This window comes from Siniperca chuatsi, linkage group LG20 (assembly GCF_020085105.1).
Source record: "Siniperca chuatsi isolate FFG_IHB_CAS linkage group LG20, ASM2008510v1, whole genome shotgun sequence".
Taxonomy (NCBI): Eukaryota; Metazoa; Chordata; class Actinopteri; order Centrarchiformes; family Sinipercidae; genus Siniperca; species Siniperca chuatsi.
The window spans coordinates 10,064,342-10,082,074 of record NC_058061.1 but is presented as its reverse complement, the minus strand read 5'-3'; the positions used below and the strand labels follow the sequence as shown (position 1 = coordinate 10,082,074).

Here is a 17,733-nt window from a genome sequence, read left to right as displayed (position 1 = left end):
CTTCAACTACAGCAACTAGGATCTGGGCTTATATTTGTCCTCCTGCTGTAAATACGTCTTCAAACTGGGCCACTTGAATGGCAGTCAGATCAGCTGATGGGCTAATTCAAGGCCCTGCAGCGCTGCCACTATCATCATTTCATTAGCTCTAAAACAGGCATATTACAAATAGAACATTTAGCAGAAGCTATGTGGATTCAAGTCAAGCTTGTTGGGTTATATTCTACAACAATAATGTACCAACCTAATGAGACCACAGTAACTGCTTTCACTGACAAAGAGAAATGCAATAATATGGCAGCATTAGGCAGAAGAAAGGCTTGTTAATGTGCTCATATTTTAAGAAGCAGCATCGAGGTAGACCATTCACAAGCCAACAGCATCTCAATGCCAAGTGTTCTTAAAACATATTATGCTATGCCATTAATTAATTTGTTGGCTTGTGAAGCTATCTTATTCAGGCTATTCATCATGAGCAGGAAATTGACAAGTTATCGGTGGAAGGCATGTCAAAGGGATATCAGGTTTAATTTTGCATCAAAGAAAGCAAGCTCCATTTGTTCAATACTCTTTGTTTTCTTTGCTGTGTCTTTGAGTAGAGCCAGGCAGGTAGCTTATACAAAGACACATGAGATGTAAAGGAGGCTCTGAGATTCAACAGGGTCACAGAGCAGTGGGGAAGTTCATCTCAGAGCCAAGTGTTGCTTAATGGCTTCTTCCTGCTGTACGTCAACTCAGACCATCAGAGCAAGCTGCAGAGAACATCTATCCTGAATACACAGATGCTTTGTACTACCACAGTCACCATGTCAATCAAACATGTTCTGGCATGTCACTGACTATCACCAGCGGTTGCGATAGCCTCTGAAGAAGTGCGCCCACACTGGTTTGGGGTGCACGTACAAGCATGAGCACATGAGTCTACGTTTGTATGTGTCTATGGGAAAGTAGGGTTGACGCCACGTCTATTTTTAGTCCAGTACACTGAGTTCTGCCTTTGTGTTTTGCTGCTCTGTTCCTAGGACAGACAGCCAGGTCATCAGCAGCAGCAGAGCACTGGGATAGCTCCAGCTCTGCTCCCTAACCCTGGCCCTCCAGCTCCTACATCAGTGGGAGAGACTTACAAGATTCCTGGGCAGCAGTTAAGGGAGGCTATCTGCAAAAAAAGAGGCGCTTTCTTGACGGATGCCATGTTCATCCACCTCTTTGTCTCTCCAGTGACTAATGGGCTAATAATTCAGCTGTCACCCTGGAACGTTATCTCACACATTTTCATAGGAAGGATACCACCCCGGAACATCTCCGCCACTGTCTCAGCCTGAAAAAGATATGCTCTAGATTCCCAAAGTTGCTTTTCAACTAAAAGTATTGTGAAAAAAAACTAGGTCTGATCAGATGGAAATTCCACATGAGTGTTAAGTATGGAAGAAAACCCAGCTAGATAAGATAATAGATGGATCTCAAAGACATTGCGAGAAGGCAACCTGGCTTGAGTGCTATCTTTTCATGCCCAGTTACTCACCCAGTAGTGTAGAGGAAAATCATCTTTCCATCTGCTACACGTCAATGCTGAACCTTTGAGTTAATAGTCTGCACCATCGCTGTCATGGTGACACAAAAGCTTCAAGGGCAAAATCCTTAGATAAGTGTTCACTGTTAAGACATTAACAATGTGAGTTCTTCATTCGACAGGGTTTTTATTGTGATCAAGTGCTTTGTATTTACTTTTTGTTGTAGCCACATTTACACAAGTTGTGTGATTATTATCCAATTAAGTGAGTTCATGCATTTCTATATAAATCTAATGTCTATGTATAGACACTACAACAGTCCCAGCACGGTTATCAGTTTAACAGCTTGTCATTCAGACCTCTGAGTGTTCGGGTTGAATGTTAAACTCTCACTGCTCTGCTGTGTGCTTGTTTAATAAAGTACTTCCACTTAACTCAACACTGGTCAGTCGAACAAGGGAGTTGTGATTGTGCCTGGGTGTGAAGCTGTTGCAAAGCATTAATTTGGCTGAGGTCTATTTTTATCAAAATGCCTCTCTGTTATTATATTCAACAGAAATCTCTTCAGAACAAGTGATAATAATCCATTTAATAGGCTTCAATGTTTTGGAACTTGAAGTTAAGTGGCAGGCTCTGCTCTCTTTGTATGCCCGTGCAGGGGAGGCGGACATGTGTGCAGAGGCAGGGGCTCCGAGGCCAGGCCCTCTATCCTTCCTGTTCAGTTACCAGAGGCCTTAGAGACTTATCAGTTCCAGATCTCACAAGAACAGAGAGAAAGAGAGACCACTGACAGGAAGGGGATTTTTCCCCCCCTCCCCCTTTTTCCTTTAGCAAGGTTAACAGAATGTCTGCACCCCTCACATTTCACAGAGGAAAGCAATTATTCATTAGGGCTTACACTGACGCAACAAAGACAAAGACCAACCTGGCAACTTTCAGACATCAACCAACTGAAATTAAACTGGGCACCAAAACTGCTTAGTGTGAAAGAACTAGTTAATCAATTAGTCGATCAACAGAAATTAACTTGCCTTTTAACAATTTTAATAATCAATTAAGTCATTTATTTAGCAAATATTGCCAGGCTTTCATTGGTTCCAGCTTCTCAAAATGTGAACATTTGCTGTTTCTTTCTGTTTTATATCATTGTAAACTGAATATCTTTTAGCTTCGGACTGTTGGTCGGACAACACAAGCGATCTGAAGATGTCACCTTATTTTCTGACAACTTATAGACTAAACAAATAGTTGAAAAATAAACTGAGAGATTAATCAAGAAAGAAAAATAATCATTAGTTACAACCCTGCACAACCTTTCATTTCTGGAGACAGTATTTGGCTATCAACCTCAGAGATTACACTTGAGACTGTTACTACTTCTTTTGACTGCAGCCTTTCCATCAAACTCAGCTAGATTTTCCCTCCACAAAGGCAACCTGACATCGACAGTAAGAGGGAAAAATCTGTCACAGAGTGAGAGAGTGCGAGCTGACTGTGTAGCACTCATGTCATGCCCCTGTTCATGTCATATTCCCCCTCATTTCACTTGCTCTCACTGTCTACCACGCCTGACATTTCCACAATAATCACTTTGGTTTATCCCATCTAGCTGTGTGGCGGGCAGATGTTTGTCAGGGCACCGTATTTCTCAGCATTCACACTGCTTTAATCAAGATTAACCACTTTTATCTATTCAGTGTGTGTGTGTGTGCTGGATGTCCCAATTCTTAATCCATGAAGCCATAGCTGTATTGTACAATACAGTGGACGAACCAATTACACTCCCTTTCCACGACATAATTCTCCCTTTTAGTGGAACGTACACTGAGCTACATATTGCATAAGGATGAACTGGAGGCTTGCTGGTGAAGAGGATAGTCATGACCTTCTGTGTGTGTGTGTGTGTGTGTGTGTACACATTTGACTACATATGGACTTGGATGTTGGCAAAAAAACATAAACAGACGCAACATCTCAGCACTTTGTTTCTCAGAGCCCCCCAGGAGCTACTAATGAAATCAACATGCTCTGCGAGGTGAGCCGACGCTGGCCACACACAAACTGCTGCCATCAAATGTTTACCAAAGACACTCGAGCAGTGCAGGACAGAGCGAGTCCACCACTGCAGTTGTAGTCTTTAAATCTCTGTAGAGACAGGGGAGGCAGATCTGTTTCCAGTAATAAGCTTTGTTGAATTCCAGTTGCGACATAACAGCTTAGAAATATTTCAGGCAAGGCGACCGCTCAGGTAATTAAGAAGGTCCTTAATTCTGAGTCTCAGGGATAAAAAAAATTGGTGCACACTGATAGCTAATTTATGCTCTCAAATTATTAAATTCTTGCACACAAAGTAGTAATTCCTGCTCTTACATTTACAGAACATAAAATTAAACAAGATTGTCTCCCACGCTTTCTCATGAAACAGGCTCTGAATCTGGCTCCTCAAGCTGGGGACATGGTAGCACTAGTCAGCCACAATAGCTCTCCACGCTTCGTTTTATTTTCTCTCAGGACATTTTGTTCTACATCAAAAAAAGAGTTATTGATGCGCTCTGGGCTAGCTAGCTCGTCAGTAAGCAAGCTCATTAGCTTGGCCGTTAATGAAACAATACAGCACAGTTTTTTAAAAAGATGTATTTGTATCATCGACTCAACTGTCTGCAAACATTCTTCTTTTGTGGCGCAGTTTATACGTCAACAGAGGAGGGTTAAATAAAAGTGGATGGTGCAACACAGCTAATAATTTACGATGCTTGGACGCTTCTTCCATTTTGGATTCTCCAGCTTCATTCGCTTAAATGGTCAACATGTCAAAGTTCACCAAAGTTGAACCTGATGTGAAAGGTAATAACATTAGCATAAGGCAATGAATTCACTGTAGGCACTGCTACACCAAAACACAGCTGCTGACCTGCCGCTATACATTCTGGGTGCCCCTCAGTAACTGAGTAGCCACAACAACCTGTACCTTAAGTTTCTACTGCTACAGTAACAGTAATTTGAGAGCATAAATTTCTATTTGTGCACAAAACTTAAAACAAAATGTACCCCTGACACCTGCTGGGCTCTGTAGATCCCACCATATATGTATAAGACAAAAAACTCACCTGTGTTGACTTCAATCCTTGATTCTTCACCACGAAGGACCCGTTGATTTCAATCCTTGATTCTTCACCACGAAGGACCCCCCCACCCATTCACACACCAGGAGGAGAAACACTTCAGCGCCTCACGTCTTCTGCCCCTGAGAGAAATCAGAGGAGAAAAAGAAAATACATCAATCACCGCTGCATTATCCACCAATCTCCAAACACCGAATTATCACATTTGCATTTTCCTTTTTCCCGAAAATAAAGCCCACTCAATGATTTTGCTTCTCACAGATTCCTTTGGGCTCTGAGTGGCTTCCATCTGGGCCTTGCTTAACATGATACACTTCTTCCCTGCACGGATAAGCTCCTTCACGCTCTCGTGCCCATGAAGGACAAATCAAAAGAGCAACCGATACTTCGTATGATCCGTATGGTATCATAAACATCCACCACAGAGTATGTTCTCTGCCATGGCACATTCACAATTCACTCCCGATTGACAGATAAGCCTATTAAGAGAGGCCTTCGCTATATCTTTGCACTTAGCCTGGGCTGGCAGGGCTTGTACAAATGCCCAGTGACATTCAGATCCTTGAAAACGACCACATTAGTTATTGGTGAAGTTCAAAAGGTGATAACCAGTGTGTGAGAAACCATTACATATAAGCCAGTTAAAGACTTAATACAATAACCCAGAATATAAAAGAGCACTAAAATGTATCCAAATTTTAAATCTGAAAATTTGATTTATCTCACACAGTTAATAATCGTGTCTTATCTATGTTCGCCCAAGCAAGTAAGTACAGAGACTTAATTTTCCTTAGTAAATTAATCATTGTGAGTAGTTGTAATTACTAGCATAATAAGCAGAGGCTGGATTCTAGCATGTGTTATCTTTCCATAAATCACACGTGCCTCTGCTGGCATCTGAGAGAGAAAAAAACGCTTTGATTATTTACATTTGCAATAATTTCAACACTCAAATGAGTGACTATGAATGTGTGGAAACTGAGACCATCTGAGTATTTTAAGTTTATTTTGTAGTTCCACAAGACCTTAAATGTAAAGAAAAAAGTCAGATTTGGATGTTGAAAGATATTATTCAGGTCTTCATGAGAGGGTGACTACAATGTCAGCTAAATTAAAGTTCTAGACCCCTCTTTGAATGAACGGTCGAGGTTAAGGTAGTACTTAAAGATAGTCAGCTATTGAGATAGCAGGGCTCTCAGCAGGCGAAAGAGTATAAACAAATTATTGGCCATTTTCTTTGTTCCTGGCCTGCACAAATTTTTTTCCTTAAACCCTCTCCTGTGCTCATGGAGTCAAAGTCAAAGAGACAAAGTTAAGCTGATTGGGTTGGTAGAAGAAAAGAAAGAATAAAAATGTTGTGAGGGTGTTTGCTCTAGCTTTGTGAATATACGTGTGGGGTGTATAAGTATGTGACAAATGCCATTTTTCTCCCCCCTCCCCCCCCTTTATCCCCTCTTCCTTAAAGTCTATAGCTGTATCCTGTTCGTGTATCATTTTCATCAGGCGTCTGCTTAGTGACACACAGCATGCTAGCCATTTCTATTCCCAACCAGATCTCCTCTGACTTCTCCTGAGCTCACGCTTTGGTTAACAGGACAAGGCAAATGCTCTAAATATAAAAACTGTCTAACCACAAGGTCTATTTTCACATTCAGCGGGAGAAGGCAGCCCCTTGTGCCTCACACTTTTTTTAAAATCCTTTTTTTTTATAATCATTGGAAGATTTTTCAAGCAGCATTTCTCCCCTGCTGGAAGTGCCGCTCTCTGAAAAGAGAAAGTGGAGGAGCGCTGGGGGCTCAATGGGTCGGGAGAGAGGAGGAGGAGGAGGGGTTGACGCTGGGTGCCTCCTTTTTAAAGCCAGATTCTCCCCAGATACCTCTGTGCTATTCATCAACAGCTTTTCCAGGGCTGTGAAAAATCAATGTGCTCTGCACTGCAAACAGTTCATAATGACGGGGGATGGAGGAAAAAAAGCTCAACTGCAACAGAATTGATTTGTTTAAGTACAATAACACGGCTCTGCAGCGCGGTGAGGAGGAGGCTCGAGCACCCAGACAAAGACTGACTGGCAGTATGAAACCACAAGCAGTAATTGACAAACTGCTAGCAAAGTGCAAATCTGAAATACAGAAGCCTGTTATCTAATTAAAGGAGTTTTTCCTCTGAATTACCACCTGACAGAGGAAAATAGACTGAGTATCAAGACTGCATATCTTCTCATAGTAAACCACAAATAAAGAGTTTTAAAAACTATAAAACATTTCTCTATTATAAGATGATTTGAAAAAAGACTCCTGAAACTTCCAAAAATTGAAATTGGGATCTGGGGTGTTTTTCTCAAGTGAATGTCAACATGTCAATAGTTTTTTGGATTAAAATGTCAAATAAATTTAGGAAATTCCCCTCACAAGTTCGCAGAGCTCAAATTGCTTGTTTTGTCTAACCAACACGGCAAACTGTTCAGATATTTAATTTACACAGATAATAAACAATAAAGCAGCAAATCTTAACATTTGAGAAGCTGGGACCAGCAAATATTTGGCAATTTTGCTTGATAAATGACTTCAACAACTGAGTAATGACCACAACTGATACATTTTCTGTAAATCGATGAAACGACACAGACAAACAGATCCAGTCCACATCATACACACACACACACACACACACACACACACACAACTGCATGCATGCAACTCACACACAAACAGATAAACACACATACATTATTTGTACTTTTGGCAAGAAGTCACTACATCCTGAGCCAATTCAAAGCACATGCAGAGAGGGTTTGATGCTGCACAAAGCCAAGTCATCAGAATGTTTAAAAGATGACACCAGGCTTCTACTAAAAAAGAAAAAACAAAAAAAAAACGCTTTCTCAAGGTGAGATTTTAAACCTCCTGATACGGCAAAAAACAGAAGCTGGGAGTAAATTGTGTCAAGACAGGCCAGCACAATAAAACATTTCTCCCTGCCTCTTTTAAGCCAGCCACAGAGGTGCATTTATCATTGTTATTATTCCTTCAGAGAGGCCCTCCCAGGTTTAATTAGGTCCTCATGGAGTCAAATTCCCCGCTGTCGCTGCAGCCACCAGAGCTGGACAGACTCATTCCTCCCCAGTCAGCACTGGGTTTTACTCGCTGCATGAAGAGCAGTCATTCTGTGCAAAGTGGCTATGAAACCCGCTGGTGAGTCAGACGGGTGGCGGGAGCTGGACACCACCCGCTAAGCCTCGACAATGGCAGGAGAGGGACACCTGGGGAGAAGCTCTCACCTGGCTCTGCTCTCAACGCTGTGGGAAAAGCTCTTGAGAGCCACAGGCTGTCCATGCACCCAGCCAGCTCTCTGGGGCTATTATTCCCATTTGCATTTTAACTGGTAAATACAGTAGGTTTTGAATACGCATGTGAACAAATGGAACAGGAAAAGGATTAAAGAGGTTTTTTGGCCTCAATGAAAAAAGGGAAACAATGAGTTATGGTGATAAAATAGCTCAGAAACATAAACATGCAGTGCTACTTTGAATTAGTAGTGTTGAATATGCTGTTTGCTGAGTGAAATTAATAATGGCAGGGTAATACTTCCTCAAAAACTTCAAAACATTTTTAAACACACATCTTTTGACAGATATGTAGCAATGATTCAAAGCAGACAAAAACAGAGAAATGTGTGAAAAGGAACAGTTTTAATCACATCGATATGTTCTCAGTAAATACCAGTTCTGAAACTGTTGACCTCCCATTCACCTCCCTCAACAGTGCTCCACTTCCACTTGCTGTTACCTTCACACAGAAATCACAACGCCTACTTTAGGCTGCTTCCTGTTGTTGATATGCTCAAGACATGCAAGATCAACCAAGATTCGCATCTCTGCTTTTCAAAAGACACTTGAAGTCAAAGGAAGGAACGCTGGAACAGCAAATGCAGGAATGACAATCTAGTCGTTTGTAATGATTTTCAGCAGAGAAGCAGGTTTTAATTTTCAGAAGATAAACAGGATTGTGTGGAAACACGCTGGTAATCATCTCGCCTCACAGTCAGTGTGTTTACATATATACTAATGACGTGATTATAGACAAATTAATTAAGGGGACACTCAGAATTCTGCAACTGTCATGTAACTCTTTAATTGTGTTATTTTACTGTGATTAAGGTTAAAGATCAATAAGCCATCAATCTTTCAAATTACAAGTTTTGTATAGACCTTAGGGCTGCAACTAATGATTAATTTCACTATACATGAATCTGCTGATTACTATTTCTATATAACAGTTTGACTGTAAATTTCACTGTAAAGCAGGTCATAACCACACATGTAAATATTGTCATTGGAATACTGTTGAAATAGCAGTTATATGTAACCTAGATGTCTAAAAAACTTTCACTATTCAACTGAATTCTGCCTGGTTTTAACCTTTTAACCTCTAAATGTCTTTTGACCTGTAACTCACCATATTGATGCTTTAATAGCATGACCGGTGGTGGTGAAAGACAAATAAATTTTTGGGACCACAGCAAAAATACTTGTAACTAATAACTAATAATTGAACAAAATCATTCTATGTTTTGTGGCACTACTAATACAACATTTCCCATAGACAGGAGTAACCCAATTATTAAACAAATCATGTAAACGTGGGTTAGTGGGGAAGTCGGGTTATTGCAAACCAACATAAAGCCATTTATCAAGTATTATCCTAATCTTGTTATTTTCAGCGGTAAGGTTATAATGCCTGTACTGTACTGACTGACGCCCAAATCCAGGTTAATAGATAAAGGATTGAACATTTTCCCAACACACACGCTGCTGGTCTCAGAGGGCATCCATATGGAATGATTAGGTTAGACACGGTCACATGTTGTTGTGGGGCAAAGCCATACGATCAAGCATATCACTGCAGTGAGTGCTGTAGTGATGATTACAGGTTTAGAGATAATGGTTTTTAGCGTGATACATTTAGAGAGCATGAGACACCAGCCCAGTTAGCTTCCCAGTTTTCATTCTCTACTGATTAACACAAATGCCGGTGCCTAGTTAACCACTGCTGCTGTAATTATGTGGAGCCTCACACACTCATACACATAACCTATACAACACACACAGGCAGACACACACACTAGTGCAAAACAGTGCTGTCGTAAACATGTTGTGTGCCACTAGATCAGCATCACAGCAACTGCCAATTATGCGTCTTATTCATGCAAATGCAGGTAATTTACTTCCTGCTGCGCATAACTTCCCAAAGTGTTTGCCCTCTAGCATCAATTGTTTGTATTGTGCATCACCTAAACAAGTGGAACAATTGAATGAAGTGATCCCAAAAAGGCTTCTCTTTCAATTGAGGATCATTTTAAAAGGTTAATTTAAAGGTTTGTTACAACTTAGGTTTTCATTTCGTTGTTTCGGAAATCATTTCTATCAGTTATGATAATACTGTACTCACCAAAATGATTGCTAAGATCTGGGAATGCAGCAAAATGAGCCATCAGACGATCAGACAGGTTGTAAACAAGTCAACAGTTTAACCAGAATATCTATACCACTAAATCTTACAGAGGTAACACCAGAAAGCGGTATGCTGTTTATCGCCATGTCCTCATGTAATAGGCGTTGCTAGAGGCTTGGTAAGATAGCTGGCGGGCTAACTGCTAACATGCTAGCCAATCGGGAACAGGCTCATGCACTTCAGTCAAAATAGCTCTCGCCATTTCATTCAATGGAGAGTTACTGAAGAGGGGGAAAAAGCTCTCATAGCTAGCTAGCTAACTCGTTATTATTACTGATAGGAATGACATCCAAAACCACAAAAATAAGACCCAAGCTGTATGAAACCAGAATTACACTTTAAATACCCATGTTTTTCTATTTCAAAAGAGTGAGCAGATGCTTATGTGAGTCTTAGGCTACATGAATTGATGGCTTCAATATTATTTCTCCTCCTCCTCTCTCTACAGTATATCTTGTTTCAAAAGCGAGAGCAGCCCAAGAGGCCGCCTGTATTTTTCTTCCTTTGTTTCCAGTCTTTCCCTATCAGAGCGAGAAGGTGGTAGCAACTCCCACGAGGGAGATAGAGATAGAGGTGTAGGCTGCTGGCAGAGTGCTAAAGCAAAGAAATGCTGCACCGTCTGACCACAGACATAAAAATGATGCCCTCTACCTCCCCTACTCTGTCCCGCTTCATCTGCAAAGCAAATCTTGTGCCCTGCAGGCAGAGATTCCTCTTTGGTCACCTGGCTGTTCTCACCATTTCACCGGCCTGGGAGCAGAGTAGGGTTTACTAGAGGTGAAAGACTTCATAATGTAATGGAGACAAGCAAGACAGAGAAATAGAGGGGAGATCCTCCTGAGCCAGTTGCAAAGGAGAGGTGTAATGAGGCCTGGTCTGTCACAAGAAAGAACCACGGACCTGTATTTGCATTTTCAGCCCCTTTCTTCATCTCCCTCCCTTATCTTTTCTTCCCTTCCTTCTCATAATAAGGAAAAAGAAAAAGCAATGAGAGGGAAGAAAGGTGGGGAGCGGACATATACACAGAGGAATCCAGGGAGGGGAAGGAGAGCACATTACTATTGGGAGGGAAAAAATGATTAAAGGCTGAGATGAACACAATCTGCTGGTTCTAGAGGAAAGAGGGAGGAATTTCCAGAGCCAATAATCAAAGCATCACAGGAGACCTGCCTCTCCCTACTATTCAACCATGACCATGCCGGCAAAAGCACATTTTCTACATCCGCCCTTTTACACTAGCCTATGGCCTGTGTGTTTCAAGCACATACCATCATTAGCGGTGCCAGGATAGTGATTTTTAAAACATTGCTACCTTCTACTTTTAGGAAATACTACAGATTTTACACATGTGGGATTCCTCAGGATTGTGACTTTTGCAGCTAACCAGGTAAAAGAGTGTTAAGATGACTCAGTTGCACAGGACTCTCGAGGCAAAAGTGAGAAAAGAAAGAGGAAGAAAAACAGCAACATCAATAATGAAGTGAAGGAGACGGGGGAAGAAAACAAAGCCGTTCATAACAAATGAGAAAACAGGCAGAGCGTCTCATTGCGAGAGCGCTAACGACAATCAATTAGCAATTGCTCATGATCTTGGATGCGTCGGAGTATAAGGTGTCTTAATGAGTCCTATTTCCATTAGCTGCTCGAGTCGAGAGGCATAAGGAGGAGGCTGCTCCCACCAGCTCCTCCATCTCAATGCCTAATGACTGCGAGAGTGGATTACTTCATCAATTCCTCGCTTCTCTTTGTTTATCCCCTGCGTAAATAATGGTCAACCATTACAATGCATTAAGCGAGCCATTTTACGCAGAGCGAATGAGAGGGAGAAAGAGGAGCACAAGTGCTCCGACGGCATCCTCCAGTGATCTCTAGGAAATTGGCTAATACTGGTCATGTGGTGGCAGGGAGGCCTGGTTTATACTGGGAGGTATGGTTGGAGAGTAAATGTGGGAGGAGAAGAAAAGGTAAAGCAGTGATTTATGTTATCAACACCTCATAGTCAATCATGTTGACTTAAAAGGGCCAGTTCACCCAAATTACTGAAAAAACAGGAGCCTTTCTAGGAACCCAGGATCCTTTTAGGGGATGAGCGAAAGAAGCAAAACAGCTTAATTTGCTAAATATTTCAATACATACTAAAGCAGAAATAAGTACACTCAGCAGATCATTGCTACTTGGAGACAGGCAGTCCACCTCTGCAGGTCTCCTTTACAACATCCATTCAACGATCACAGCTGCACATTTCTATTTTGTCATGTGTGAAGATGCCTCTCAAAGTCATAATTTTTTAATCTGCATTCATTTCCTAATCTTCATGGTTCTAGAGATGCTAACTGGAATGCACAAAAGGGTTTAGTTCCTGCAGCTCCTCCCTCAGGACTTTTTCTTCAGTAGAAAGTAGTTCCAGTGAAAACTGTTCACAGCAAGGTGTGTGAATAGTAACCAGGACATTGTTCATCGAAAGACGCTTTGCTGTTGAATATTTGAAATGTAATTTTCCAATAATTAATACTTGCCAACACTCCCATTTTTCCCAGGATTCAAAGCCCAGCGCCCTCCCGTTTTGTTGTTTCTCCCGGGAAACTCCTATAATTTGCATGGCCCTCAAACTTTATTACGAGTACACAGATCCAAGTTTTGGATGTTTGTCTGACGTCACCCAAGTTGCCAGATCATCAATGAAACACATCTACACCACACACACTACATACAATCTGTTATCGCAACCTGGCAACCCACACCCCAATCCAAGGGGCGTGTAGCGTGTAATTTGAGTGAACTGACCCTTTAAGTTAACTTTTATCACTCAACTTGGCTGTCACTAACAAAAGAGGTATGGATTTCTTATGCAATCTACACTACACAGAGGTTTTTTGTGTCATATGAGAGAATATAATGTACCTGTTGTTGCAGTGCTTTCACCCTGGATTGTACCAATCAATATTTTACCCAAGGCTTCATCACTCCCTTTCTATTTTCCTCTGTCTTTCTGGCACTCTCTGGTTTCCCTCTTGTGTCACAGCACTGGACAGGATAAAAATTAAATGCATCAGCAGAAAAACACACAAGTGGAAATGATCTCGCCGCTCCAGCCGCTCGGGTCATGAATTCAGCAAACTGTGCTTATCACAGGCTGCCGCTATTAGTCTTAATAGCTGCGGTGACAACCCGCCTTGAGAGGAGATGGGCTCTGCTTTCTGGGGCTCACCACAGACAGGTGATTCTCATCTGCGGTCTCTTCATGTGTCATAGCGAAGGCAACACTGGCTGAGAAATGTCTGGTGGCTTATTAGAGCAAAACATCAGAACCCGGCAGGCCATTACAGACACCACAGCCATATGTTCTTACACTCTCAGCATCAATCAAGGACAAATTAAGAATTCAATCACATGTTGATCACATTCAAGCTGTTCCTTAGTGGTTATCTTGAATTATGAGGATATAAAGACACACAATAAACACATAAGCCAAATTCCATACATACTACATACTCGTACACAATATACAACATGCTAATAAACAGTATGTAATAAGAATTCATTGTATATGGTTTTTGCATTTAGCATGCAAAAAAACCCAATCTTTTTTTCTTTCTTTATACAAACAGGAACTGATCAAAGATGCACGGCCAACGGATTCCAATCAGTGTCCAATTTTGGATTATTATTGCCAATTTAAATCTGAACAAATCAATATTTTTATGCTAACAAAAGGAAAAATTACTACATTAAGTATATTGTGTGGGGGGGTTGCTCGTAGTGAAAAACCGGCAGAGAATTATCACCCAACTCTGCAGTTCCCCTCAGTTCTACAGAGTGTTTTAGCTTCTTTCAGCTCATTGTTTTGGTTAACATTCCTGTTTTGGTTCAGTCTCACCACTCTCACTCAGCAGCATCATTTCCAGCTGCAGCAGGCAGCTTGCATTCAACGAAAAAAGCTCTGATAAACCCCCTGTATGCTACCTGGACAGCACCAAAAGGCACACAGACAAAGTTAGCGACTATCTTGTGAACACAGTGGAGGATTTAGCAGCTAAAGAGCCAGATATTTCCCCAAAGAGTTGGTGGAGATAAAAACAGAGCTGAAAGGAGAGTAGATATTAGACTAGAAACACGACTCCAAATGAATGCTGATGTTGCTCTGTATCTGCTGGATGTGTAAATAAGCAACTGTTCGCTAACACATTAGCCATGACAACTTTAGAGGGTGATAATATGTAAATGTTGTGTTTACAGCGTGTTGTACTTCCCCCAAGTGGCCAGAAAAATTTATTAATTAATGCAGGTTGAAGTTCCTAAAGCAAAATGTTTTTCCAAAAAATATTCTTTTGTATTCTGTGATCTTTCCAGAGTCTCCAGGATGACTTAACAATACTATAGGTCTTTGTTATGACCATTAGTTTAAATGATTGATGAAGTAAACGGTTAAATTTATTGCATTCTATCTTCCGCTTGCCGTTAGCGGTGCACGCAACTAAATTTTAAACTCTGTGATGAGATGTTTCTTGTGAAATGTTCCTTGGGAGTCATAGTTGACTTCTCTTTCTAAGCTTTTGTGTACACAGGCTTGTACCTTTGAATTTTTGTCAAAGAACAAGTTGCTCATCTTTTGTACTGATGACAGAACTGGGAAAGTTTCTTGCCCACCCAAGCCTTGGAAGTGCTCCAACTGCCAGTCACATAACATTATCTATAGAGAAAATGATCAGACTTTCACTTCCACAACCTTGGGCAGCAAAAATAACTCATTTTTCACTGTGAGTCCAGTGAACAGCCAAACAACAAATACAGTATGTATTACATTGCATTTTTCTTCTTGTGGAGTTAGTAGCATCAAGCATAGCTCTGCAGGATTTAATGCAAAAACACTTATTTATTTTGCTCAATGTGAGAGTGCTTCATGACTACAGTGTAAGAGGGAATATTGCCAGGGCTAGGAAGTGTATGTGGCACAAGAGTGAATGTCTTACTGAGAAAAACGATTTTTCCCTCTGAACTAAAGGTTACTTGCTGTAGCCTGTCGAAGAGCCATGCTGCGTTGCCATTGAATGGGACACAGCCTGGCAAGGCTGAAGAGATGGAGTGAAAAAATGAAAGTGTTAAGTTAGGTACCTCACAAAGTAAAACCACATGAAAGAAGCACATACAATCAGAAACATAAGAGAAGTCAGCCTGCATCAACACCACCATACACTCTAAGATCCTCACTGCACATGAAGCCAGACAAACACTGTTTGGAAAACAAATGTCAGGACATCATTTCAGCCAGAATGCTTTCCCATGAGCCGGAGCAATCCTCAGCCACTCTCCTCCACAAATGACCAAGCTTGTGACTGGGACCATGTCAACATGTTGCTCGGTTTAGACAGGGAAGAAGGGAAGAATTACTTTGATCCACTTTGAGGCATGTCTTCCTTTACTGTCAAGAGCCGGTTAGGGTCTATGGAGGGAGAGGAGACGCTTGTGCATCTACTCTGCAGCAATGCTCAGGCTAGTTTTTTGCCACAATGGCACTTAAAGTCCAAATAAGATGAAACTCATTATGGCAAGTTTGAAGGATTCGATGTTGTTATAACTTCTAAAACTACAAAGAGACACTAGAGGTAGCAGAACTTATGGTGACCTCTTATCATAGCTGACAGAGGACACTGTATTTTACAAACATGACAAAGTGCAGCGATATTGGGTAGAACAGCCTGTAGCTGCAGATCTGTGTGTAGAACAATGGGAGTCTGTGCTGATTTCTGGCCTGAACAATGGCAGGATGACATGGAGCCTGACAGACACACACAGAGCAGCAGGATCTACACTACAGACAGGAGAGGCAGCTTCATGGAGCAACAACACTGCCAAAAAACATTGCCTCATCTTCCTTTTCCCTCTTCCAACATCTTTTATGTGTTTTGGCACTTCTGGCACTTATAACTCAAAAGTGAACAGGCTAACTTTGAGCATCACCATGAGCACAACCTTGTGGAGTGAAATGAGCCAGTCACTGCTGAACAATTGGGCATGAGCTAAATAAATCTTATTTGGAAGGTATCAATAGTTTCCATCCAAATCTAGTGCAAATTTGAACCAACTATCCAGAAAATTATCAAAAGAAAATGTGAAAAAATGCGCGATTCCATCTACTACTGATATGCAAATATTTGGAGTTGGGTGCATTGAGATAAACAGCTAATTCTCTAGTCGGGTACCATTGCACCACTGCAGAAGAAGACGCTGGCATTTCCACTCTGGTTTTTTTTTTCAGTGCACAAATTGAAAATGTGCATAAAAACATGGATGGAAATGCAATTAATGATGTAGTTTATGGGTCTCAAACCTGGGAGCCAGTGTTTTTTTCCCCCCAACAATAAATTTCAACAACTAACTAAAATAAAAGTCTGGGGAAAAAATTCACATGGGTAAAAATAAAAACACAACATTGCAGGCGATATGTAACAAAAACATTTGGGGGACCTTATGAAATTGCCTCACAGGCCAGATCTGGCCAGTACTTTGAGACCCCTGGTGCTGATTGTGTACAATACTTAAAACTGCATGAATTTCCAAATCTGAAAAAGTTATATATATAATTTTATTGTTCAGTGTTAGTGGATAAGACCAACCATTCAGTGGATGTATTTAAATAAATATAATAAAAATTATACTACAAAATAATAATACAAAATACAAAAACAATGGTAGTGCTAAATCCAGGAGGTGATGTAATCTCTTGTTTTCCATACGCCACTGAGGCGCTCAAAGAATCTTTCATTATTAATGTCCTCGGAGCAGGACTTGAAGCAGCTTTGCTTTTCTTATCAATCATTCATCTGCTTTCCATTGAACACACTCTGATCCTCCAGTGTCAAATCAGACTTGAAGTGGCTAAAGAACCACCAATCTGAAGTCTTTCCTTAATTAAACAAAGCTAACATGAGCCTCAAACACCTGCTCTCAAAACGATCAACAATGCTACACAAATGTGGAGATCCCAAGCAATCCGCAACCTGTCAATCACATAATACACAACACTCAGGTCTCATAAATAGGATGCCAAAACCTATTTGTGCTGGCTCCTGTGCGTGTCTTTGTGTTTTGAAAACACAGTGAAAGCATGAGACCAAAATAATAATGTTGATTCTACTTTAATAGTAAAATAGATAAAACCTTCAGTCCAAGCCGCTGCCTTCTCACTTTCCCACCTTGCACTCTGTCCGAACAGGAAGGATCCCATTTCACTCAACTACAGCAGGCGTTTGGTTAACAGTAAACATAATCAAACTTTGTGGTCTGTCTCTATGTGGAGCAGAATTGAAAGCGTATCGAGTTCTTTGGTGGCAATCTTCAATTACCTTCTGCGTGCGAGTGCTCACTGCGCTGGAACTTTTCCATTTCATCATTACACTCCAGCTGCCCCCATCAAACGCCAACCAGCAGCAGCGGCGGCGGCTGCAGCAGCACAGCAGACTGTGTCATCCACGCACCGTGGGGGGATCCTTCCAAGCTGCAGTGAATTCCTCGTTTTGTCTGGGAAAAGATTCATGTCTATACAAACTGCAGGTGCAGTGAGTTTTTTTTTTACCCAACCACAGTGAAAAG

The 17,733-nt window shown here is 41.2% G+C and overlaps 1 protein-coding gene across 1 annotated transcript in view; it reads right to left on the bottom strand.

Annotated features, from left to right (window-relative positions):
• LOC122867376 (zinc finger MIZ domain-containing protein 1-like) overlaps window positions 1–17,733 on the bottom strand; it is a 115,311-nt gene that overhangs the window by 79,688 nt on the left and 17,890 nt on the right. Inside the window, exon 2 of the mRNA XM_044178093.1 lies at window positions 4,619–4,755. The gene's annotated coding sequence lies outside the window, so the exon portion shown is untranslated. The remainder of the gene's footprint in view (window positions 1–4,618; window positions 4,756–17,733) is intronic.